This window comes from Jaculus jaculus, chromosome 13 (genome assembly GCF_020740685.1).
Source record: "Jaculus jaculus isolate mJacJac1 chromosome 13, mJacJac1.mat.Y.cur, whole genome shotgun sequence".
NCBI classification, from domain to species: Eukaryota; Metazoa; Chordata; class Mammalia; order Rodentia; family Dipodidae; genus Jaculus; species Jaculus jaculus.
The window spans coordinates 71,064,552-71,092,396 of NC_059114.1; the positions used below are offsets into that span (position 1 = coordinate 71,064,552).

At 43.2% G+C, this 27,845-nt stretch overlaps 1 pseudogene; it reads right to left on the reverse strand.

Annotated features, from left to right (window-relative positions):
* Positions 1 to 1,478: 1,478 nt before the first annotated feature.
* Positions 1,479 to 27,403, reverse strand: LOC101597368 (annotated as a pseudogene).
* Between the last annotated feature and the right edge of the window lie 442 nt (positions 27,404 to 27,845).

A 27,845-nucleotide genomic window follows, 5' to 3' on the forward strand; every position in this document is an offset into this window, starting at 1 on the left:
CCTAGCTCTCATAGCATTTTTATAATGCCTCAAACAGGAAATAACCCTGTAGTGTAATAAATATGTGGGGCTGGAGGGATGGCTTAGCAGTTAAGGCACTTGCCAGTGAAGCCTAAGGAATCAGGTTTGATTTACCAGTACCCATGGAAGCCATATGCACAAGGTGGCAAAAGCATCTGGAGGTCATTTGCAGTGGATGGAGGCCCTGACACACCCATTATTTCTTTATTAAAAAAGGGGGGCTGGAGAGATTGCTTAGTGGTTAAGGCACTTGCCTGTGAAGCCTAAGGACCCAGATTCGGTTCTCCAGTACCCACATAAAGCCAGATGCACAAGGTGGCACATGTGTCTAGAGTTCATTTGCAGTGGCATACCCATTCTCTCTCTCTCTCTCTCTCCTTCTTTCTCTCTCACAAATAAATAAATATTAAAAATAGTTTAAAAAAAGAAATATATGTTTATTTGGTCATTGTCTTTGATTTCAGACAGAGAGCTTCTGAAACCATGAGTGATAGCATTGCTTTTGTTATTAAAAATATTTCTCTTAGCTGGGCATGGTGGCACACGTCTTTAATCCCAGCACTCAGGAGGCAGAGGCAAGAGGATCGCCGTGAGTTTGAGGTCACCCTGACACTACATAGTTATTTCCAGTTTAATTCTAATTAAAAGATTAGAACTTTCAACACACTGCCAGCTTGAAATTGAGTTTAATTGCCAATAGTAAATGATTTCATCGATCATGCCTACACATTGAAACTATGCTAAGAATTCCTAAGTGGCAATGCTGTAAGTTTGGATGTTGAATGTTCCACAAAGGCCAGTGTATTGGAACTTCCTCTCCAGGGCATTGTGGAACCTTTAGGTGTGAGAACCTACTGGGAAATTCTTAGGCCATTTGGCTGTATGCCCATGAAGGGGAGCTGGGGGCACTGGTCTCTTCCTCTTTTGTTTCCTGCCAGTTTGTTCTACCATATCCCTGCCATGGTTTCCTGGCAAGTCTACCAGGGACCCAAAGCAATGTTCTACCTGATCCTGGACTGGAACTCCCAAAACTTTGACCCAAAGTAAACGTTTCTCCCTTTGTCAATTTTATCTCATTTGTTTCATTGCAGTAATAAAGAGCTGACTAAAACAGGAAGGAATTAGAGAACTTCCTTTCATAGGACAGGGAAAAACAGGAAATGGTCAGCATTTGCATAGCTGGAAGAGCTGGAAATCTTGGTCAGGCTAGTGATCTTTGAGATCATTATCCCAGTCCCGGCTCTGCAAGGGCTCATGTCACTGTTTTCGCTTGAGGGGAGGAATCTGGTTCCCATGAGATGACCACCGGGTGCAGCCTCATTATCACAGGAATTTGTCCCCATTTGGGGAATGATGTCATCATGGGGTAAACATATTGAGATAACCGGGAACCCCTTGTGCCTCTACACAGCTCTTCCATGTAGCTCTTTCTGAGTTGTATTTTTTTTTTCAGACTTTTATTTTTCTGTATAAAATCCATATATGGTAGCCACAGCAGGAGCCTGGGTCCTCTGCACTGAGACTCTGGTGTGGGTTTTCACAAGATGGTCAGTGCATTCCTGATAGGGAGACTTGGTAAACACAGTGTCTTTCTAGAGATCGGGGGTCAGGTAGCTGTAGGTCTTGGAGATGGCATCGAAGGTGGCCTTTGCAAGGTTGCCCAGGGTGGCAATGCAGCCCCTGGCTCGAGTGTAGCAGTCATCAATACCAGCTATCAGCAGCAGCTTCTTGGGCACAGGGGCAGAGACAATGCCAGTGCGCCTGGGGACAGGGATAAGACACACCAGCACAGAGCCACAGTGACCTGTCGCCTTACAGGGGTCTGTGTGGGGCTTGCTGATCTTGTTTCCCCAATAGCCTCTCCAGACAGGCACAATGGAGAGCTTGGCCAAGACGCTGGTCCCTCGGATGGCAGTGGCTCTCTCCTCGGAGCACTTGACACCCAGGCCTATATGACCTTTGTAGTCCTTAATGGCATAAAAACCTTGAACCTGGTTCCCTGGCCAGCACGAGTCTGCTGCACTGGCATGATCTTCAAAACCTCATCCTCAAGGGGCACCTCCAAGAAATCAGTAATCTCATAGTTCTTGATGGGCAGGGAGAACCGATAGCTCTCCTCCAGGGACTTGCTCTCCATGTCCTTGACCAGGTGGTCCAGCTTGGAGACGGGATCCACTCTTTGTCTTGGCTTTGCCTCCACCAGCCTGCGGCCTGGGCCCCGGAGACCGCTGCCCTCCCGCTGCACCGGAGTCAACTGCCATTTGGTGTTTACCTAAGGAAGAAGCCTGGGTTGTAGTTTTGTGTTAAACGTGCATACAGAGTGGTCATTAGGGAAGTGCTTTCTTGAGTTCTGTGAGTTTTATAGAACCCGAGAAGGGATCAATGGAAATCCCTGAAGTTTTAGGCAGTCCTGGAACCATGTGCATTGCCTGCAGGCCCCATTTATATCTGACACTTGCCAATTTCTCTCTCTGAGCATTCAGCCTTCAGGGTCTGTGCTAACTTTAGATATTTTTATCACTTTTCGGAATTGAAGAATTGGACACCAGTGCGTGTCAGAGATCTAGGAAGTTATTTGTTGGTATTGAGAAAAACACCACAGAGCCTGTGCACGTTCTCCGTTTGTTCCACTGCAGTGGTTTTTGACAACCCTATACCAAACAATAGATTAACAACACAAAAGCCTAGAAAATTTGTTGATCGTAGTTTTACATGATGCTGGAGCCTTCAGGGGAAAAAAAAAACACAAAACCCTTCAGACCCAGGGTGAACTGTTCATTCTTTTACAGAATCAATAGCACATGGAATTTATTACATGCCTAAGGCCTAGACGTATTAGACTCTGAGCTATTCATTTTTATGCTTGGGTTCAACGAAGCATGGACAACCATGTAGTAATATGATTAGGCAAAAGAGTGTAAAAGTGTAATCCAATAGTAATAAATTGAAGGGGGAACCTGTCGATTGGGTTCCTTCTCGACCACTCAGTCGTAAAATTGCTTCCTTTGGAATATGGGTCAGGACCCCTCCGGAATGATGGTCTTCATTTCTTTATGACCAATTCTTACACGGGAAGATGGAAGGAAGTGAAAGTAATATTTTTAAACTTTATGGCTGGGGAAAGGGTTCTGGTTTTTTATAACCTGCCTTTGGGAAGAGGAAATCTCTCTCCCTCTCTCTCTCTCTCTCTCTCCCTCTCTCTCTCTCTCTCTCTCTCTCTGGTCTGATTTGGGAGATAGTGAGGAACAGGAGCCAGACAGGGTCAGGAATCTTTCCTTGTAAGGCTGTTTCCAAGTTCTTCACTTTTGGTTATAATTTTCTGGGCCTAATACCAATTATATATCAATTGATGAATAGATAATCAGAGAATTATTGTGTAACAGTTCTCTGGAGTACTACTTAGCAATAAAAGCAAATTATTAATACAAGATATACAGGAGTATATCTCAAAATGATTACACTGAGTGAGAGAAACCAGACAAAAGGGAGTATATACAACATGAACCCATTTATATAAGATCATAGAAAATGCAATTTAATCTACTGTGGCAGGAAGCAAACTAATTGTCTGGGGAGGCCAGAGGAAGGGATCGGATCACAAAGAGGCACAAGTACTTTCTTTTCAATGTGTGGACGTTTTAAGAATCTTGATTGTGGTGATGTGATTATTTCATTGTTATTCACTTGTGTTAAATATTGCATATACATTTAACATACAATAGATCATTTTATGAACTATACCTCAATAAGTCTGTCTAACATTTTTAGGTAACTAGAGTAATCATCTTCAAATGGCATAAACAGATACTTTGTGGAGCTTACTTTTCTTCTTTTTTTTTTTTTGGCTTTTCGAGGTAGGGTCTCACTCTGGCCCAGGCTGACCTGGAATTCACTATGGAGTCTCAGGGTGGCTTTGAACCCACAGCAATCCTCCTACCTCTGCCTCCTGAGTGCTGGGATTAAAGGCATGTGCCACCACACCTGGCTCTTTTCTTCATATTTGTGGTATTAGTTTCTATTGTCAGCCTGATTGGATCAGGAATCAAGTAAAAGACTTGCCTCTTGGGCAGGGTGTGAGGCCACTTCTCCCCAAGTAAGCAGCCCATATATAAAGATTTTCCAGAGAGAAAAAAGTAGCCCTTGATTCTGTGCCTGCCTTTGCCCCTTGTTAGTGAGGGCATCTACCCCATTGCTACCATTTTTTTTCCTGGCATCTTTGGCCTTTCAGCATGGATTAAAGACCAATGGCTCCCCCAGAGTCCTCTAGGCCTTCAGCATAAAATTAGGACTGCCGATGAATCCAGCAGCTACAGAGTTCTTTGACTCTGCAGCCTGATGACAGCCAGGGTTGGACTACCCAGGCCACATTGTGTAAGGCAGTCTAATAAAATCTCCTTTATAATACTTACTCTTCTCCATTTTGAAAGTTTTCTCCCATGAGCTTGTAAGGGAGAAAGTTAACATGTATATTGGGGGTGGGGGAAAGAAAGAAAATGGTGGGAGACTATGATCTACAAGGCTAACACAACATGATTGATTTTACAGGAATGGTGTGTGTTAAGTAGCCCTTTGTGCACTGGTCTGGGAACCCAATCACCATTCTCGGCCGCTGTGAAAAAATGTGCTTCCCATTCCAAGCACCCATCTTAAAACGAACTTTCAGAACAGTTGTGTTTTCTTTTGAACTCTCTCCGCAGCAGGACGTTTTGTTTCCGGTTTCGTTCACAAGGGTTTCTCTTATTTCCTTGTGGGTGCTTATTTATTTACCTTTTCACAGTAAAGTAAAACAGTTCCCTACAAATTGAAACAATATTTGGTGCGGGAGACAAAGAGTGAGGTCAGAGCAGTTTTCAGCTTGGTTCACTAGGAAAAGCTTTCAATGTCATATTGAGAAACGGGGCTCATAAACATTGCACCTGGTTACTGCCAATGCCTGCTTCCCGGTGGAGGTAGCCCTGGTTACAGAGCAGCTTGCTGAATGAAGAAGGTTTCTCTTCCCACACCCAGCCACCCTCAGCTCCCCCAGTGCCTTATGTCTGGCTCCTGTCACAGGAGAGTATCTGTCCATTGGAAACCTTACCAAATCTGCCTGGCAGCCCTGAGAGACTGGAGCCTACACTTATTTCCATCTGAGGTCTCACCTTGCAACAAGGCAATGAGCCATAAAATAAAACAAAAAACTTTAAAAAAAAAAAAAGTCTAAACTAGTGAATGCTGTACTTTAAATGTGTCCCTAAAAAGTTGATTCCTCAATACCAGGCGAGGTGGCGCACCAGTACTGTGGAGGCAGAGGTAAGAGGATCGCTGTGAGTTCGAAGCCAGCCTGAGGCTACATAGTGAATTCCAGGTCAGCCTGGGCTAGAGCGAGACCCTACCTTGAAAATCCAACAACATAGTTGATTCCTCAGTGGAACAGCACTGGGAGGTGGGACCAAGTGAGGAATGTCTAAGTTGGTAGCTCTCACTCCTGCTGGGTTGGTTTAGTGCCACCAGAATGAGTTGCCATACAGCAAATACCCCTCTCTTGCTTTCCTTTCCCATGGACTGTTCTTCCACTTTCAACCATGAAAGTTGAAAGAGCACAAGGTCCTCCTCGGGTGCAGCCACTAGACCTTGAACTTCCCTACCCCGACATGGTGAGCCAAAGCAAACCTCTTTTCTTCATAAGTTTCCCAATCTTGAGCATTCTGTTATAGCAACAGAAAATGGACCGAGACAGTGAGACTCTTACCAATTCTTCATGGAGGGATCAGCAATCAATTCTAATTGTATTTAAACTTGCTACAGTACAAACAAAAATTCTTTATCTATCCCACAAGAAAATGCAGAGAACCCTAAGAAAATTGCTCAGACAGAGCAATGGCTTTCCAGAATAACAAATACAAAATTGTATTTCTATGATTTATTTCCTTGGAAACCTCAAATATGCTCAGAAACATAATTTTATCACACCTCAGTCTATTGTAAACAGCTTAACCAAACTATGTAATGTTTTCCTCTGAATACCTAGAATAGGTTCAGTTTGATTTTTCTTTCAATAACACACATAACATTACGTTGACATTTCTTGCTTACTTTAAAGGTAACACCTAGGTCTTTCTCCTATTAGCTTACTCCAGAACCTAGGAGATATTCTAACAAATAAAGAGCACTTAGAGATGTATCTATCAGGAGCTGGGTGTGGTGGTGAACTCCTTGAATCCCAACACTCAGGAGGCAGAGGTAGAAGGATCATTGTGAGTTTGATGCCAGCCTGGAACTACAGAGTGAGTTCTGTGCCAACCTGGGCTGGAGTGAGAACCTCCTCCAAAACAAACAAACAAAAAAATTCTATATATCAATTATGTACACTGCTTCATTGGCAAATTCTAGATGCTGAAAGAAGCTTAAATAAACAGATCATTTGAAAACAATTAATGGAGTAATAATATCTTATGAGGGGTCTCATTACAGTCACTTTCAAATCTCTTAGGGTATAGGAGGGAAGTACAGTACACAGTTTCACAGTTACCAGAGTGAAGAGATAGTCATTAGAATTTAGGAGAAAATTTTTGGCAGTAATTCATCTGGCAGAGGATTGATATCTACATTCTACAAAGAATTATTTAGAAAATTAAACACCAAATATAATTCAAAGGATCTGATCCATATGTGGACAGATGAATTGAGCAGGCAACCTTGAAAAGAAGTACAAATCGTTAGTAAGTACATTTAAAAAAAGTTTGGCATCCTTAGGCATCAGGGAAATGCAAATTGAAATTACAATGAATTGCAAATGTCCATAAGTAGATGAAGGCTTGTTACTTTCCACTCTAAGCCTTGTGTGTTCTACCCCAAGGAATGCGACAGAAGGCAAAGAAAGCTGTCCAGGAGGCAGGAAGCAAGGCTCAGGCCTGTCCCCAGTGACCTACTTCTGTCATTTAGGTGCCACCACCTAAGCGTTCCACTTTGTATCACAAAATGATACCACCAGGTATGGAACAAGGGTTCAAAACAAGAGCCTGTGGTTTGAGATTTTGGACTCAGTCATTACACCCTGGTGCATAAAGGTCACCTCACAATCTTTTTTACGCTGTTCAAATGTCCAAAGTTCAGTCTCTATAAAATCAAAATAAAGTTATATAGTTCAAAATATTCAATGACATCAAATATATATTACTATTTCAAAATGGGGGTATGGAGGTGATTATGGAAAGAAAGAATAAGACCAAAACAAGATTGAAACCAGGTAAGACAACCATCAAATCCAGAACCCAGGGAACATGATAGCATGATGTAAATTCCAACAACCTTGGACAGTCCTGCTCCTATGGCTTCGCTTTTGTGGCCCGCGTGACCTCTTTCTTTTACTGGCTTTATCCAGTACCTCCAGTCTTCCTTAGTACATGCCGCATGTTTCTAGCACCCCCAACACTCTAGAGTCTCCATTATAAGCATGGGCTTCCCCCACAATCCTTCTTCATACATAGCCCTCCATAGGGAATCCAACCCTACTACACATGGCCTGGCCTCACAAGCTTTTCTCAAAAACCTTGGTAGGAGCCTCCATAATCCCATAATACTTGTGTTCTGCATGTTTATAAAACGAACTTCACATGGATGATGTTCACTTCGGTTAGCAGCCCAAACCCCACCTAGGACCATGCCTGTAGTGGTCTTCAAGTATCTGGGCACCTGATATCAGGTAAGTACTTTCCTATATGGACCTTTGGAAGCAGGGTACCTTGGAGGTACTCTCCTACAAAGGGAAAGTTTTCTTTTTTTTTTTTTTTTTTTTTTTTTGAGAGGTCATATTTGTGATTTATTTTAACATTAAGAAGATAAATCTAATTTTGCATTATAGCTATGACATTAGCTTTGTCTTAGGAAATACTTTTAAAGTTACAGAATTTATTCTCTATATTAGCTTTTTTTTTAATATATATTTTTTTAATTTAATTTATTAGTTTTCTTTTCAGTAAATACAGGCAGTTTGGTACCATTATTTAGGCTCATCTGTGATCTACCCCCTCCCATTAGACCCTCCTTGTTATTGAAAATGGGTCGTGCATTGTGGAGTTAGCCCCCAGTTATTAGTATGATAAATGTCTCTGAGAATCATGACCCAACATGTAACTCTGACATTCTTTCCACCCCCTCTTCCGCAAGATTTCCCTGAGCCATGTTGGGTTCATTTTTGGTCTGCTTCAGTGCTGAGGTGTTGGGGGCCTCTGAAGCTCTGGCTCTCTGATTTGGTAGGAGTTGATTTTTCTCTGCATTGATCTCCTTCCCCTTTGTGCTGGTATCCAGTTCACAGGAAAACATCACCCTTGCTTATTTCGCCAGTTGTCCTTAGTTTCAGTTGGGACCCTTCTGAGGTATGTTGGGGAAAGTTTTCTAAATGAGCTTTCAAGTTCATACCCTGAAACCTGGAGTCTCGCCTTCTTAAAATACCCTCAGGGCACCTTTTGTTTTGTCTCAGTGAAAACTTCATTATTTCTCTTTAATAGCACCAATCTTTTCTTTTTATTTTTATTTCATTAACTGTGTTCTTCATTGCTAGTAATTCTGACTGTTTTTTCTTTATTATTTCTATTTCCTTATTTATGTCTTGTATTGCCTTCTTTATTTCATTAAATTGGTGTCCTGCATCTTCTTTGATTCCTGTGATTTCCTCTTTGATTTCTTCTTTGATTCTTTTGATTTGTTCTTTGACCTCTTTGAACATATTTACAATCATTCTTTTGAACTCTTTCTCAGGCATTTTCTCTAACTCGTTCTCACTGGAGGACATTTCTGATGCATTAATACTTTTAGGTGGATTTATATCATCTTGCTTTTTAGTGTTTCTTGTGTTATAATGTATATATTTTTGCATCTTGGATTAAGTTAAAGCTTGGATTTTCTAGCTAGCTGGGTATTCTTAGCTGTATCAATTGATTTGATGTTATATATTTTCAGGGTAGGAGCTTAAGGTGTTAGGTGTGGCTCTTCAGACTCTCAGAGTATCTACAAAGGTGTTCCTAGGGGTTGAGTTTCCCTGCTATGGGAGTATTCAAGCAGGCTGAGTGGAATAAAATACAGGTAGATTCTAAAATTTAACTAAACACTGTACACATTCAATCAAAAACAGCCCCAAGTATGTATGCAAGAGTAGTTATTCTAACAACCAGATCCTCTATCAACAAAGAGGTTAAGATTTCTGGTCTGTTGAGGGATCCAAGTCAGCATGCAACCAAGTGAGACCCTTCCCTGGTGCAATCCCAGTTACCTTGGATGATTTTGGTCTCAGTCAAGTTGCTGCCTGGGTCGTCGGGCTGCTGTTCTGATTTCTGGAGCTGGGCACTTGCTTTTCCTGTGGGGCAAACCGAGCCTGGCAAGTGTGGCCCTGCAGATCAGCACCCCTGCTGCTGGAACTGCTGCTGCTCAAGCTGCCCTTACTGGGTCTGTAGCTGCTGCTGCTGAAGCTGCTGCTGCTGGACCCACCGCTGCTGCTGCCTCTGCTGCTGCTGTAGCTGCCACTGCTGGAGCCACCACTGCTGCTGAAGCTGCTGCTGCTGTGTCCACTGCCGCTGCTTCCACTGAAGCTGCTGCTGCGGGATCTGCCATTGCTGCCGCTCCTGGGTCTGCTGCTGCTGGGTCTGCCGCTACTGGATCTGCTGCTGCTGGGGCCGCTGTTACCGGTGCCAGAGCCACTGAGGTTGCTGCCAGACTCTGCTCCTGCTTGGGTCCCGCTGTTGGCGTGGCCGGGTCCCGGGACGCTGTGCTGTTCGCCGGAGCTGGGCTCAGGCGGTGGGGGAGGGGAGGGAGCCGCAGCTGCTCCGGTTCTCTCACTGCTCCAAGCGTTCTTCTACCTCGCGCTCTGCTCCTCCGCTGCTCGCTGCCGCTCTCCCCTCCCGTTTCCCGAGTTGCGGAGAGCGTGGTGTGAGGGAAGCGCCCGCACCTGGCTTTTCCTGCGGCTCGAGCCGAGCCTGGCGGCTTTCTGGTGCGCCGCCACCGCAGTCGGCGGAGCTGCCAGGGCCGCTTTTCCCGCCTGTGCGGGCTCTGGATGCTCTGGATCTCTCCTACTTCGCTGCTGCTTCAATTTCCTATACACCTCACTTTTTAGTAAAAGTGTATATTTTGCTGAGTTTTTTTGGTCTTTTTTCCCCCCTAGGCTGCTTTGGCGTGGTGCCTACGCCACCATCTTAACCGGAAGTCCTCCTTTTTCTTTTAAAGGACATTTTAAAAAGTTAATTTTATTTATTGATTTTAAAGAGAGAGGCAGAGAGAAAGAGAGAGAGAGAGAGCACACCAGGGCCTCCAGCCACTGCAAACAATCTCCAGACACATGTGCCACATTGTGCATCTGGCTTACATGGGTGCTGGGGAATCAAACCTGGGTCCTTTGGTCAGCAAGCACCTTAGCCACTAAACCACCTCTCCAGCCCAGCACTCATCTTTGCGAAATTTTCACACTTCCTGATCTGTTCTTTGAGTCCAATTTTCATACTGAATTTGGGAAAAAAAAAAAAAAAGAAGACAGCAATAACCACACGGAAGCCTGAGGGCTCTGATGTCTTGAAGTTTTCTCCACCAAATTAACTAATATATCTGCTACTCCAATTCCCAATAGGACCTTTGTTTCCATCTGAAACTTCATGAGCACAGGCTTGACTGCCCACCTTTTCTTGTCAGCATTGTGATTTCCAAATTTCCATCAGAATTGCCAGCTAGGTTCTGCTTACAGTATTCTAGAGCTTCGACAGCCAGCGTATCGGAATTTCCCCAAATTCTTTCTGCAGACCAGCCTCAAAGGCCTGTGAGCCACGTGGTCAGTTTTCGTCACAGCAGTGGCTGCACTTCTCCAGCACCTGTGCTCTGTATTCGTTACCTTCCCACCCCTTTGATCATAATGTCTGACAGAAACAACTCAAGGGGGGAAAGGTTTATTTTGACTCTTGGTTTCAGAGGGTTTTAATTTTTCATATTGGGGAATGACAGAGTGGAGCAGTTCACTTCATGACCGTGGGAGTATGTGACAGAGGTGGAACAGGAAAAAGAGGGGGGGCAACAGGAAACAGGAGGCCCAGTTACAATCTTTAAAGGCCTAAGTCCTCACCTTCTAAAGGTTCTACAGCCTTCCAAAATGACACTGCCAGCTGAGGAACAAGGATTCATGAAACTGGTGGGCTTGTCAGAATCAAACTATAGCATTTGGTGTTACAGTCTTATTGGTGTTTATTTTTCTTTGTTAGTTGTCACTAAATGGTAATGTAACTTGCAATTGATGGTGTCTATCAAGTCCTGCTTGTCATCTTTGCTTGTGTGTGTTTGTAATGGCTCTGGAAGAGTACACAGAACTGGGAAGTGTTCCCCTCTGGGGGAGTAAATCTGGGTGGCTGGGGGTACAGTGTGCTTATTCGTGTTTGGATCTTTTGAATTTTGTACCAGAAACTGTTCAAAAGCTTAATAAAATAATAATTAAGGGCTGGGGGAAATGACTTCGTGGTTAAGGCATTTGCCTGGGAAGTCTAAGGACTCTGGTTCAATTCCCCAGGATCCAAGTAAGCCAGTAAGACAAAGGGATACATGTATCTGGAGTTCACTTGCAGCGGCTGGAGGCCCCAGCGTACCCATTTTCTCTTTCTCTCTGCCACCTCCTCCTCTCTCTCTCTCTCTCTCAAATAGATAGATAAAATATTTAAAAAATAATTAAAAGAGAAAATGATAGCTCCTTCTGTATTAATATGGATTAAATCCAAAATACATAAAATATAAAAAAAAAAGGAACACACATAATAGATTGCATTTTTGAACTCCAATCCAATATCCTATGCTGGATATGTGTCTAGACCTTTTAGTTTGCTAAGAAAACTTTGAAATTTAGTTGTTGTGTGAAATCTGAATGTGAAAGGTTGACAAGCAATTTAAATTCTTTCAAGCATGATCAGGACAGTGAAGTCCACTGGTGGTTGGACTGGGAAATACAGACTGTCACTGTGTAACGCACATGTTGGCCCTGTTGGTAGCCATACTGCATACGTTATGCAGGTGGTCCACAGCCACCTACCTAGACAGTGAATCGGTGCTGAGATTCCTATCCCACGCCCATGCCCTTCTCCCTGGACCCTTATTTACACTGAGCAACGTGCTCTTGGAGGACAACTGAAGGTTCCCTCTGCTCCCCAAGTATTGGCTAGATCCACTGCATTTGCCCCTGGTGTTACTGGAGAGAGTCTCAAGGTGTCCAGCAATGTGATATCCATGTTCTTTTTGTCTTCAACAATGAATCAGACAAGACATGGAAAGCAGTATTAGAGTGTGAGAAGGCTTAACAGTTAAGGCACTTGCCAGCAAAGACTGAGGACCCCTGTTCCACTCTCCAGATGTCACCTTAGCCAGATGCACGAAGGTGAGGCAAGCTCGAAGTCACATATGCCCACTAGGTGGTGGAAGCGTCTGGTGTTTCCGTACAGTGGCGGAGGCCCTAGTGTGCCAATTCTCTCTCTCTCTCTCTAAAATAAAAATTTTTTACGTTTTTAAAAATGAGAGTAAACCAAGTGTGCTAGCTCATGCCTTTAATCCCAGCACTCCGGAGGCAGGGGAGGCGAGGCAGGACCACCGTCACTCAGAGGCCACCCTGAGACTACATAGTGAATTTCAGGTCAGCTTGGGCTAGAGCGAGACCCAACCTCAAAAAAAAAAAAAAAAAGAGTAAATTTATAGAATACACTCCACAGGGCCCTTAAGCAAACATGTGCCTCAAGTACCCCAAGTTATTTTCTGGGGTTCTTTTAATGAGTTTAGGTGGAAAGAGGAGCCCATCCATAGGGGTGGGAGTGGAGCGGATCCTTACTTACCCTGACTGACAGATAAGCTATTACATAACTTTGGAGGATCTGCACATGCATTTGGCCATATACCCCATGATTTTCAGCATATGTATACTTTCCCATGCATACACATGAAATAGGAAACATATTTTTCTGACTGGTTATTTCATGGATAGATTACACTTCACATTTATGCCCAACAATGGTTTAAACTGGATGTTCTTTTTTTAAAAAAGAAATACTTATTAAGCTCTTTACAAGCAGGGAGAGAGCAGGGAAGAGATAGATAGAGAGAGGGAGAGAGAGAGAGAGAGAGACAGCTGCTGCAAATGAACTCCAGATGTGTGTGCCATTTTGTCCATCTGGCCTTACATGGGTACTTGAGAATCAAACCCAGATCATTAGGCTTTGCAGGCAAGCCCTAAGACATCTCTTCAGCCCTCTATTTTTTTTTTTTTTTTTTTTTGAGGTAGGGTCTCACTCTACCCCAGGCTGACCAGGAATTCACTATGTAGTCTCAGGGTGGCCTCAAACTCATGGCGATCCTCCTACCTCTGCCTCCCAAGTGCTGGGATTAAAGGCATGTGCCACCACGCCCAGCTTCTTTTTTTTTTTTTTAAATCTTTTCAAATATTTTATTTTTGTTTATGAGAGAGAGGATAGCTATGCTAGGGCCTCCAGCCACTGTAAATGAATGCCAGATGTATGTGCCACCTTGTGCATCTGGCTTACATGGGTCCTGGGGAATCAAAACTAGGCCCTTGGGTTTTGCAGGCAGGTGACTTAACCACTAAGTCATCTCTCCAGCCCCCTCTTTTTTTTTTTATTAACATTCTATTGGTGATTTACATACATATAGATGATATACCATGACCATAATCCCCTCCTACCACCCTCCTTTGCTCTCTTTTTGAATCCCCCCTCCACTGAGTCCCTTCTTTTCCACTAGTCTCTCTTCTATAGTGATGTCTTCACTTTTCTCCTCCTGTTATGCAGGTCGCATCAGTCATGGCAAGGTCATGAATACCATGGCCATTTTCTGTCTGGAAGACAGTACTGCAAAGTAGTCCTCCGGCTCAGGTGGACTGCTTAAATCTCTCCTTTTAACAACATGTGACTGGACATCAAGTATCCACAGCAGGAGGGTGGGCTAAGTGTTGTCCTACTGGGAAAGGATCAGCCTGGATTTTTTTTTTTTTTTACTGTATGTGAAAATCAACATATCATTATGGGTGATGAAGGAAAGCAAAAAAAAAAAAAAGAAAAAAAGAGAGAAAAAGAAAAAGAAAGTAGGATGTCAAAATAGAAGGACTGATTGAAGGGAAAAAGGAGTACAGTGGAAGGATTATGAAGAGTGGGTGCAAGAGAGAGGGGTGGAAGGGGACTATGATCAAAATACATTTTGGGGCTTGAGAGATGGCTTATTGGTTAAGGCACTTTGCCTGCAAAGCTTAATAACACATGTTAGAATTTCCAGGTCCCACATAGCCAGATGCATAGTGACACAAGCCTGCAATGTCACACATGTGCAGAGAGGGACATATGCATCTGGAGTTCATTCACAGAAGCTGAAAAGGTCTTGGTGTGCCCATTCTCATTCTCTCTCTCAAAAATAAAATTTAAAAAATACATTTTGTGCATATATAAAAATTGTCACTAAACATTTTAAAAAATAATACTGGTTATAGTACTTACTACATAGGGTTGTTCTGAAAATGAAATGTAGTCAATGAGGTGTTCAGGGTAGTGTCTAACACAGAGATATTCAGCTATACTATTAGGCACTGCAAAGTCAGATCATGAGATGGTATTTGCTCATTTATTGGTCAGCTTTCTCTCTCTGCTAGGTATTGTGCCAGAAAGAAAGATGGGGAAACCAGGTCTTGAGTAGTCTGTGGTCTAACAGAGGAACAGTTTAGGACAGGATGAAAGACATTGGACACCGTGTGGCAGGAGGAGCCAGCAGCCATCCCACAGTGGTGGAGTGAGTGTGTTTTGCCTGTGAGAATCCTGTGTTTTGTGCAGAGCACATGGATCTTGCAGTGTAAGGGTCCAAAGATCACTGAAGAAAGTCCCCGGCCTCAAATAGTATGTAAAAACAAAGAGCGATTATTCTGCAGAATCAGCCAGTATGCAGGGGTCAACCATTCATACAAAAAGGCCACCCTGAGATGAGCTCGCAGGCTCCTTTTAAGCACAAGGAGGGGAATTCCAGGTGGGTTAGGTAATCTTCTGACCTGATTGGCTAGGCAAGCAGCGGTCACAGTTGTACGTCTCTGATTGTTTGGGGCAAAAGCACGCAAAAGGAACATGTTTGGACATGTCTCCAGGAGCTGACTCAGCCCCCAGAGCACAAGATGGCGGCTATCTTCCCCGGCCACATGTCAGGGTCACTGTTGATTAATAGCCCACCCTTTTTTTTTTTTTTTTTGTTTTTTTTTTTTTTTTTTCAGAAGTCTTGCCTACCTCTCCGGGAAACTGAAACTTAGGCCTAGTTGGGGCGGCATCTGACTGAAGCCTGTCATGGCGTCAGTTTGGTCCCTTCAGCAGCTCCTTGTACTTCAGCTTGATGTTTGTCTTCCATGTGGAGCTAAGTGGCATTAGGAATTTTGATGAAGCAGCATTTCACAGAAGGAAGGGAATCTTGAGTTCATCCATCTTATTCTTGCACTAATCTTTAGGAAGGTCTGAGTCCAAATAACCCAAGATTGCATGCCTTCCCTTTTCTTATGGGGCAAACTTACTTGTCCCTCCTGAGTGCCACTTGGTTTAGAGCAATGTAACCAAGTCTATTGCTTTCTCATGCTTATTTTTCCTGAAGTGAATCAAGGAATGTTTTTCCTAATGAAGAAGAGTGGGCTGGGCAGAATTTCCAGAGCATGGGTAGCACACTGCCCTTCCCTCTGCTTCTTTCCATTCTGCAAAGCAAGTCTTGGCCCTATTCTGAATTCTCACTGAAAGGGTGTGAAAATGCCTTTCTCTTGCCCTCCTAAGGGCTTTCCTGAGAATTTATGCTTAACACTTAGTTAAAGTGGAAACACCTTTTGCTCTTCAAGAAGTCCCAATAACTTTCTGTTACCTGGCTGGAATCCAGAGCATGTCTTACTTGCTTTTTCAGTGGTTACTATGATATACTTCGGGTACCCTACAGGGATTGGGAACCCCCATGTTTAAGAGTCCTTAACTTATCCATCTCTCTCCTAGCCAGGAAGCTCCTTTTATTTCAGGAATCACTGAATTGCTCCGTCATGTGCTTGATACTGAGCTAGTGTACAAATAATTGAAAGGTCCTGGAATTCTATAGTCTATAGATACTATCCTCACAGCTACCCTCAAAATGCACCACGTGTGTCCACTTGCCAAAATGAAGTTTTCAGCACAGACAGACTAGGTTAAAGGAGGAAGAGACCACAGGAGTTGCTTAACACTCAATGAAGGATTCCTTTTCCAGAATCTCCAGTATTTCACGTGTTCCACTTGATCATACATACCCCTTGAGAGCACAGAATCTCTCTATCCCATGGACATTGTTCCTTCTACCACCTGGAATGTTTTTTAACAAATAAGTAAAATAGCCAGGCATGGTGGCACACCCCTTTAATCCCAGCACTTGGGAGGCAGAGGTAGGAGGGTCACCATGAGTTCAAGGCCACCCTGTGACTACATAGTGAACTCCAGGTCAGCTTGAGCCAGAACGAGACCCTACCTCAAAAAACCAAATAATAAATAAATAAATAAAATACTATAAGTGAAGAGGCAAGGGTGTAGGCACCCTTACCTAAGTGTGATCTTAATTTGATCTCTGTCTCTTCTACTGGTACTTGCTTCACCCTTAGCTGACACAAAGGAGCATGTGTCCTCCTCCACGTGGCTGCCATGGAAGTGCTTGAGGCAATGTCTCCACCCCCCAGGAGCCTACCCTGAAGCCAAAAGACAAAAGCCTGCCTCTCCAGCTACACTTCTAATCACCTTTGATTTCCTTGAAGCCAAATGCACCCTCAGTCATCTTGCCCTCTGAACGGCTAACCTCCTTATTGACTAGAATGTAAGCTGTTTGAAAGGATGTTCACTTCCATCTTTGGGATCAACGATTCTGACCAGAACACATTCCACAACTATTGGTTATTAGTTGAATGTGTAAGTGAACAAACCTGAACCCAAATCTCCCAATTGTATTTGTTCTGGTTTGTTCCTCAAGCTCAAGTAACCCCATAGCTATATCCTCTAGATGGCAATGAATAAAAGACCAAGGAATATGTACTGGTCACTACCCATCCTTTTTCCTCTGGACACTGTGGTACTGAGGGGGAGATGAGGGGCTGTTAGAAAGACTTATTTGAGGGGCTGGAGAGATGGCTTAGCGGTTTAGACACTTGCCTGTGAAACCTAAGGACACAGGTTCAATTCCCCAGCACCCACATAAGCCAGATGCACAAGCTAGTGCATGCATCTAGTGTTCATTTGCAGTGGCTGGAAGCCCTGGTGCATCTATTCTCTCTCTGCCACTCATATTCTCCTTAATTCTCTCTCTCTCTCTCTCTCTCTCTCTCTCTCTCTCTCTGTCAAATAAATGAATAAAATAGTTTTTTAAAAAAGAAATTCCTATTTGATATCTGGTAACTGACTGGTGACTGGTAACTGACTATGTGACTTTGAAAAATACTCAATCATTGTGAACTTTAGTTTCTCACATTAAAAAAGAAAATCCAGCCGGGTGTGGTGGCGCACGCCTTTAATCCCAGCACTCAGGAGGCAGAGGTAGGAGGATCGCCGTGAGTTTGAGGTCACCTTGAGATTCCATAGTGAATTACAGGTCAACCTGGGCTAGAGTGAGATCCTACCTTGAAAAACTAAAAAAAAAAAAAAAAAAAAAAAATCCAGTAGTCAGACAGCTGGAGCGCAATGGTGCTCTGCAATTGAGAAATTCTATCGGCAGAAGAGTAAGTGCCAAAATAGAAGCCCCTGGGTGGGTCGGGCTCACTTCAGAGCAGGTAGTTCCTCAGGGCCCGTGATTCCCAGCCTCACATGGGTACTTCAATGGCGTAGGAAGGGTTACATTAAATGGGCTTTGCTGAAATACAATTTGATACAATTCACTGCACGCATTTTTCCACGCACACTCAGATGAGATAGTCAAATGCCCATGCCCATGTCACCACCTCTCAGTTGAACACAGAGCCTTACCACTATACTGGAAAATTCCCCCGTGCCCTCCTTTGTAGTCATTCCAAATGACCCTGCTTTACCACACAGTGACATACACAGTATGGTATGTACGTGTCTTGTGCCTGGCTTCTTTTGCTCAGAATCCCGTTTTTGAGATATGCCGCTTTCATCAGTGGTGATGCAGGACTGGAATCCTGGGAGGGATTAGATCTCCATAAAAATGCAAGATACCCCCAAGGCCTGTGAACTCCCAAGTTCAGATCTTTGTCCAAGTTATCAAAGAATTGAAAATGCAGACTCAGAGAAGGGTAAACTATGAACTGTGAGGTTTGTTTTAGGGTGAACTAGGATTAAGGAGTAAGGCAAAACACGAACGCCCAATCCATAAGAAATTCTTCCCCAGCCCGGAGGGGAGAGGAGAGACTGAGATCCTCCCCCCCCCAACCCCCGCACCATTATGTAGAGAAAGGCCTTTCTCTCTGTGGAAGAAACCTCTGGGGAAGGGGCTCAAATACACACAGAAAGCAAAGCAGGAAAGCCTAAGCCAAAAGAAATTCTCTTCCCTCATCCCCCTGCAGCCAGGCTGGGAAGGGGGAGGGGAGGAGGAGATGATTCTCCTCAGGTAGGGGCCAAGGGAACAGAAGGGGAGGGATCAGGGGCTGACACGCATATTTCAGGTCTATTTGTATGAACCAGGCCTCCAATCATCAGGCTTAGGTGTCTGAGGGAGGGACATGATTGGTTGGTGGGCTCCAGAGAGTGACTCATCTGGGAGGTCCAGAAGTGTGCAGCTATCTTGGATGAGACTGGATCAGACATGAGTTGTAGTCTTGTCAGAGCAGGCAAGATGGCTGGCATCCAAAAACAATTACCCACCGGGGGGGGGGGGGGGGGGGGGGGGGTGGGAAATGACTATTTTGCTCCTAATTCGTATCAGTGCTTCTTCCTATGTATAAAATAAATGTCCATTCCAGGAAGCTTCTTAAATGGAGAGCCCCTGCGTCCCACGCATGCTCTTGATAGTGATGCAGGATTTGGGGGTTCAGGAGGAGTTCTTCAGAATTTATGAACTCCCAAGTTTTGGGTTCTGTTCTACCTTTCTTAAAGAATTAATAAAGATGGACTCAGAAAGGCAAATTATGAATTATTAAGTTTATTTAAGGGGAAATCACAAATTGTGGGGTTAATTTAAGGGAGGTTGGGATTTAAGAGAAATGGAGGCCTTTTGAAGGGTTTAAGAGTAAAGCTTCAAACGTGTGGAAAGCTCGCTTAAGAGAGACTGAGGCTTCCTAAGGCTTTTAAAGAGAGACTAAAGTACAAGCACATAGAAGATAGAAATTAGGAGCTTGTGTAAGGAGATTTAGAAAGAACACACATAGGATCTGCTGTGTACTTTTCTCCATGGAAGGAAGGGCAAATGATGGTGACTTAAGGAAGAATAGCAGAGAGAAAATATCAAAGCAGAGACCAAGAAATTCAGAGGAGAAATGACTAATGAAGAGAGTTACCATCGTGGTTACCCTGAGTTTAAAGTGAGCCTCCAGTGGGTGAGAGCATCCACGTGGTAGATCTTGAGTGTAAAGGCAGTATACACATGGTAGATTTGGAGACCAGAGGAAAATCATCCCAGTAATCAAAGTGGGGAAATATTCCCAACTATTAAACTGTTAAGCCCCCAGAAAAGTTCTGATCAAGAAACAATGCTATTAGGTTCTCCCACTCCCAGCCAGCCAGTCTAGAGGCCAGACTCATGGGTGTCCACGCAGAGATGAGAGGAAATCCAGAGAGAACCCCTAGCCACCCAGAACACATCAAGGGTCATGCCAACCGAGAGGGAGGAACTTATAGGCCGCGGCCTTTATGCGTCAGATTCAGGTAAATAAGGGGAAGACCTGCTGGGTTTGTAGATTTGGAGGGTGATCCCCAGGACCAGAGTCCCCCATTCAGGTAGCACACTAGACTATGGGCAACAGAGGGTGCTATAGATCAGTCTCTATCAGACATGAGTTTGATTTCTGCCAAGGGCTCCGTTTTTGTGCCAAGGTGAGGTGGCATGTGGGGTGGCATCTCGTGGTTCTCTTTGGGACTCAATCTCTAACTGATACTGCTTTAAAAAAACAGCTAGTTTCCTCCTATCCTCTTTCAATAATAGGATATATAGATACATGTATGTATGTATATATCGCCCAGAAATCTATGAGTTTAATATGTTCAGAGAGAATTCTTATGCAGAAGTTGTGTGACATTCACTTTTAATTAAGGAGTGTCTCCTTCAAGTTTAAGGGGTTCCCACAATGCAACTGTGCATGGCTGAGTAAATTGGTGACAGGATCTGTGCAGGCGGAGAACCCAGTCTACCATCTCAGCCACATTTTGTGGCCTTTCTTAGCCCATGAAGTTCCTGGTGACTGTAACAAATCCCAGAGAATCAACTCTGGAAATATTCTTTTGGTTTACGGCATCTGTAAATTGAGTTATGGGCCCCACTTTTCATAGGTAAGTCCATAATCTTAATGTATAAAAAGTCACTCCTGCCACCGGAAGGCAGAGGTGCCTGGAGTTAGCCTTCCATTTTTACCCAGCTGCTAGAATTACTCGCGACAGCTTTATGAGTTGTTTTACTGTCTGATAAACTTTCTTTCTTTCTGTTTCTTTCCTTTCCAAACGAGGGTCACTTTCTTTGACTATAGTACACAAACGCCACCTTTAGGAAGGAAATGGAACATACGCTTGTGAGCGCCCAGGGAACTGTTCCTTAAAATCTCTCAAGAAAGTTTTTGAAATGAAATAAAGCCTTTAAAAATGTTGTTTCTACTGTTGTTACCTGCAAAAGACCTGCACAATACTGGGGCCATCAACATGTTGTCACAGATGATGAAGGAGGACAAAAAAATCCTCCCCCAAGACATCAAAACAGAAGAGGGACTAGCTGAAAAGGAGAAAGGGTTCAGAGGAAGGGAGATGGGAAACACAGAGGAAAGGAAATAATGAGAGAAAACTGTGATTTTATACTAATGTGCATCCATGAAAATTACCAAGAAAGAGTTAAAAGACGTTATTATAGGTTAAAAAATGGACTTTCAGTGTAGTTTTAGGTTCAGAGTAAGGCTGAGTGGAGAGTTCAGGGATCCTCCACATCCTCCTTGCTCCACACACCTCCGTGTCTTTCAGCAGAGTGGTGTGTGCTGCAGGCAGCGAGCCTCCACGATTGCTTTCCTAAGCTCATCGTTTAGGACAGAATTCACTCTTGGTGCACATTCTATAAATGTGGACTTACGTGCCTCTGACACTATAGTATCATTCAGAACAGTTTCAGTGATTTCAATCCCTCTGTGCTCAGCGTGTTCATCCCTCGAACAACTGGCAACCATTGATCCCTTCACTATCTCTGTAGTTTTGTCTTGTTCCAGTGTCATCATGTATTTGGAAGCACACAGCACATAACTTTTCATATTGGTTCCTGCCACGTAGTAATATCAATTTATGTTTTCTTCATGTCTTTTTATGGCCTAATAATTCATTCTTCTTTAATGCTGAATAATATTTCATTACCCAGAATGTGGGAGGTCCTGGGGCTGAATCTAGAGTCTGGTAAATGTTGGGTAGAGACTGTACTACTAAGCTACATCCTAACCTCCTTTTTACTTTTTATTTTGAGATGGCAGTCTCACTAAGTTGCCCAGGCAGGCCTTGAACTTGGGGTCCTCCTGTCACAGCCTGCCAAGTAGCTGAGACCACAGGTCTGCATCTCCGACTGGACATCTTGGGGGCTTCCAATTTTGGGCAATTATAAAGAAATCTTGCAGAAACAACCATTCTTTTTTGCAAGTTTTGTGGAGGTATGACATTTTTAAAATATTCTATCCTTATTTATTTATTTGAGAGAGAGAGAATGGGCATGCCAGGGCCTTCAGTCACTACAAACGAACTCCAGATGCATGCACCACCTTGTGCACCTGGCTTACGTGGGCTCTGGGGAATCACACCGAGGTCCTTTGGCTTTGTAGGCAAATACCTTAACTGCTAAGCCATCTCTCCAGCCCGAGGTACAACGTTTTAACTCCTTTGGTAAATACCAGTGTGGTTGCTGGGTAGTTTGGTAAGAATATGTTGAGCTTTGTAAGAAAATTGTCTTCTAAATTAGCCTTGCTGCTTTTCATTCACAGCAGAGAAGAACAGGAGCTCCTGTGTGACAGCCCTGGGAGCACGTGCTGTTGCCAATGTTTCTGATTTTTTTATTCTGATAGGTGTGTGTCTTGTTTTAACATGCAATTCCCTAATGACTATGATATAGGAAGCCCTTTCATAGCTAGCTATTCATGTCTTTTTTACATTTTTAACTGATTTCTTACTGTGAATTTTAAGAGGTCTTTGCAAATTTTGGATACTAGTCTTTTTTTCACAGGAGTTTAAAAAATTTAATTACAGACATATTTAGTAGGATACATCATGAGTTGGTACCATCCTCTCCCTCATCCCTGCCCTCTTTTCACTGGGGGCTCTGCTCAGTGGGGTTGCTGGTGTTCCCCTTGAGGTTGTGGGTTATGTGTTGTGGGAGCAGCGGTCAGTTGTTGGGGGAAAGGAAGTGCCTCTCGACATGATGTCCTGACCTGTGGCTCCTATAATCTTTCCACCCCTCTTCCACAGAGTTCCCTGAGCTATGGTGGACCTGTTTTAAATCCACTTCAGTGATGAGCTCTTAGGAGCCTCTGGGGCTCTGCTTTGGTAGGTGTTTGGAGTCCTCAGCGTCTGGGTAGAGAGGAGTACTTTGGGATACCATACTTTGGATATGAAGTGACTGTTGTATGCATGACCTCAAAGCAGCCATGGTTTACTCCAGAAGACCTGTACAATATTGAGTCTCTCACACTTCAACATGGATGATGACAAAGGCCTCCACACACACGTGCATACATGAATCTGCACATACACACACACACACACATACACATGAACATGCACACATATGAACCCACACACAAATGCACGTACACACATGCATAAGAAGAAATGCTGAAACTAATGGACTGATGTCTGTTTAGTCTGCATTGTTAAATTAATTCTTTCCTAATTGGCCATAGTTAGGCATCATGTAATCTACCACTACGATCTTCATCTTCTACACTGGCAGTTCTATGATGGCCTCAATTATTTATCACATCTTTCAACATCTTGTGGGTGGCTAATACTGTAAATCAAAACCTCAAGCAGCGTAAGTCATGGTTTCTTCCTTCTAGGGACTTGGGATCCATTAGGGAGTCAAGACTGCCAGCAGTAATAGTCAAGAGACACCAGTGAGTGAGCCTACTCTGCAGGCTTTTGTGATATTTATGTCAGTTGCCTCTTCTACCCATCTAAGAAATAAGTGCAAAGATGCAAAGTTAATGTCGCTCTGTGGGGTGACAGGAACAAGGATATCGATCACATCTAGTTCCTGTTCTTTCTGAGAGACATAATAAAGCAAAATGCAATCACCCATGAAAGCAAAAGATACTGACTATAAGCTTTCCTGATACTTGGCAGGTCAGCATGGATGGAAGGTGTTGGGGCTGGTCTTAGAGAGATGGCAGTGAGGAAGTTAGTCCTCATGGTAAAAGTTGGTTTTACAAGTAGGAAAGTGAAAAGGAAAGACATTTCTTCCAGCTACCCAATTAGAATAATCAGTGGCTTGAAGTGGGGAATAAGAGTGACATCATTATAATATAATAAAATCCAGTATAAGTAGAACATGGAAAGAGTGGCCCTCGGGGCTTAGATGGATGTAGAAGGGTAAGTCTCTCCTTGAGGTTTTATTTTCTCTAAGAACAACGGAGGAGATTGCTTTACATCTTTATGTAACAAATATAAGTATGACTTAGCTTCATAGTGCATGTAGTTTATTATTCGTAATTATAACTTTCAGAATTATGATAAACTTTTGGAATGTAGTAAGGGCACCGCCCTGGTTGCTAAAGCACAGGTAGGCAGGATGGAGGCAAATCTTAGGCCCCCATCAGGGTGGCCGGCCTTCTCTCTGTTGGTTCTCAGACCCCTGTCTCAGAAGGTAAGGGATTATTACAGGGAATGTGAGCCATTTATCATCATTGGTGACTGCAGCAACACAAAACTGCCAAGTGCACCAAGTCTAAGAAATTTTGGATCTAGTGTTGGGTTTGGTTGAGCTCCCACTGTCTAAATCTGGAAACTGGACACTTACTGCATGTAGCTTGCCATCACCTGGTTTTGATGGTCATGAGAAAGCCTGCGCTGCAGGGTCTTGTGATGTTCATGTCAGTTACTCTTCTGCCCATCTAACTAATAAGTGCAAAGAGGCAAAGTTAATGTTGCTCTTTGGGGCTATAGGAACAAGTGTATTGATCATATCTGCTTCCTGTTCTCTCTGGAGGGGCTTAAAAATAGCCACATCAATTATTTATAAAACTATATAAAGACTTCCTTCTCAAGTCTCTCTCTCCCTTCCTCCCTCCCTCCTTCCTTCTCCCTTTTCTCCCCTCCATCCACAGAGCTGGCTACTTATGTCTGTCACTCAGAACTAAATAGCATATGTTCTCTTAAAGAATTTCTTAGTTAATGTAAGCTAAGACTGTCATCCATTTATTCATATATTTCATGTTTTTACTGTTTTTAAATGTCTATTTCTTATAATTTTAAAATACTGAATATTCATTTTTTAAAAAGCCCATGTTAGGGGTGGGAGTACAATGATAGGAAAGCAGGCATTGCTCTCAGGGTATTGAGAATATAGTAGGAGAGACTATATATATATATAGTAATAAAATGCAATGAGTGCTCTGAATAGGAACACCAAGGGAACATATACAAAGGTTCTCACTAACCTGCTGTGATGGATACGTTAGAAATTAGCAAAGCAATGAGAGTAGGAAAAACAAATACTTCAGGAATAGGGACAGTGGACATGGGATCAGTGTTGGCTGGAGAAGAGAGCAATGGAGAGAGTAATCCAGATCAAGACTGGAGAGAGAAAGACAGAGCTCTGACCGTGACAGTCTGTGAGTCTTGAGACCTGTGGACTTTATTGCAAGGGAAATAGGAAGCCATTGAAGGATTTGCAAAAAGTGCACATGGGAAAGAATACCTGTACCCCACTGACACAGAGCTATGGACAAGGCTTGCTTAGAAATGTTAAGCAGAATTTCAAGATGTAGCCTCAATTCTGTCACATACTTATGTGAATAATGTTAACGTTATTCTTCATTTTGAGTGAGGATAAACTATGGAAAAGAATATTAAAAAAAACCCATTACTGCTGCCAGTTTTCTCGGGTTCAGAGACTTCCATGAAAACTTGAAATAAAAGTAGAAAGAAATGAGCTTATCTCTAATATGAGTGATTTTATTTTGTGATTTATCTTTTGGATAATCTCCAAATATCTGTGTTATAATTTGAGATGACCTTATTTTTAATTTAGAGCAACAGACATTAAAAAAATCTTCCAGAGGGAATTACCATGGGATATATTTTATAATCATGGAAAATGTTAATAAAAATTTTAAAAAAAGTAAATACAAAAAAAAAAAAATCTTCCAGTTGGGTGCTGGAGAGATGGCCAGTAAGTAAAAAACACTTGATATGAGTTCAATGTTGAGCATTCCAGTATAAAAAGTCAGGGGGCTGCAGAGATGGCTCAGTAGCTAAGATGCTTGCTTGCAAACTCTGATGACCTGGGTTCAATTCCCCAGTACCCACATAAAGCTAGATGCACCGAGTAGCACATGTGTCTGGAGTTCATTTGCAGCAGCAAGAAGTCCTGACATACTTATCCTCTCTCTTACTGTGTCTCTCTGTCCTTGCAAATATATATATTAAAAGCCAGACATAGGTGTGCATGCCTGTAACTCCAGGGCTGAGTGGGGTAGAGACAAAAGGATCATTGGGACTTTCTGGTCAGCCAGTCTGACCCAAGGATGGGAGTTGTAGGCTCAGTGGGAGATTGTCTCAGGGACACAAGGCAGAAGAGCATGAGTTTTATTCCCACCTGCACATGTGTGCGTGGGGCACATGCATCTGCAAACATGTGCATACACCATATGTTCTCAAACATGCACCAAATACTACACACACACACACACATACACACACACACACATGCCAGAAAAATTCCATTTTTTAGCTTTTTAAAAATTTTTTATTGACAATTTCCATCATTACAGATAACAAACCGTCATAATTCCCTTCCCTCCCCCACTTTCCTCTTCACAAATTTACTCTTCATCATATCCCCTTCCCCTTTCAATTTGTCTTTTTTTTTTTTAGTCTCTCTTTTATTTTGATGTCATGATCTTTTCTTCCTATTATGAGGGTCTTGTGTAGGTAGTATTGGCATTGTGAGGCCATGAATATTAAGGACAACTTGTGTTCGGAAGACTGCATTGTAAGCAGTCCTGCCTTTCCTTTGGCTCTTACGTTTTTTTCTGCCACCTCTTCTGCAATAGACCCTGAGCCTTGGAAGGTATAATGGAGATGTTTCAGTGCTGAGCACTCCTCTGTCACTTCTTCTCAGCATTGTGGTGCCTTTTGAGTCATCCCAGAGGTCACTGCCATCTGAAAAGAGAAGCTTCTCCAATCAAAAGTGAGAGTAGCATTAATATATGGGTATGAACATTAAGAACTGTGCTTACTGGGCAGTTTGGTGAGCTCACTAGCAGGAGTTACACCCCTAAGGCTCATGACTTCTCCTACTATAGGCTTGTGACTAGTTTTTCAGTACCAGCATGTATACCCTCCTGTGGAGCAGGCCTCCAGTCCAATTAGAGAGCAGTTGGTTTTCCCCATAACAGATATGCCATTATTGCACCCATTGGCTCACTTGGCTTAGCTGACCAAACTTAAGGCTTATAGCGTCCAACATTGTCTATCTCCACTGATGATTTTTCTCTCCCATGGAGCTGCATGCAGCATAGCTTTTTCCAGCTTTCTGTCTTCTGGCCCACAGGGAACAGGTTTTCAGCTCAGCTCCAGCTTGATTTCCCAGTCACCTTGCAGCCCAAGCATGTGGTGTCTTCAGCCATATATATTTTCACTTTTTTATGTATTCACCAAACATCCATCTTTGTACATCTCAAAGATCACAGAGGACATTTTTTTTTTTTTAATTACCATGGGCTCTTAGAAGCCCTGGAAGACGACACTCACACAAAGCTGTGTATGTCTCCATTTTAGTGGCTAATCTTGGAATTATGACATCCCCCCCCTCTCTCTGTGTGTGTGTGTGTGTGTGTGTGGTGGGGGAGGGCTCTGGATAGGCTTAGTTGAGTAAGGAAGACACACCCTGAATGGTTCCACCTCATAGAAGTAAAAGGGAACAAAGCAACAACAAGCAAAACACCACTGTTCACCTGACTTTCGCTCCTGACTGTGAACACAGTGTGGCCATCCACTTCATGAACCCCCTGGCAGGCCATGGCAGACTGTGAGCTTAACATGAACCCTTCTTATCTTTAGTTACTTTTGTCATAGCAACAGGAAAAATAATAATACAGTCATTGATTTTAATGGATTTTCACTCCCTTCATCTTCTTCTTTTCCTGTAGCAACATTAGTAGTTAAATTTATATTGCTTTCAGATTCCATGTCTGTTACTAAAGCAAGCTCCCGTCATCATCATCGCTATAGCTTTCTTTCTCATGTCCCATGTTCTGAACTATCACAGGGGTGAGGAGGCTGTCACCAGATTTGCATCTGAATAGAATGAATTAGGTGACTCATTAAAGGCCTTACCTGGTACTGAAGGTGAGAATCTGTCATTTGAAACCTGAAGTGGTTAGGCAACTTGTCCAGGCAAAGACCAGAGCTCCTTAGCGCAGAACGAGATTTTGTTCCCAGTTTCATCCCAACGTGGCCACA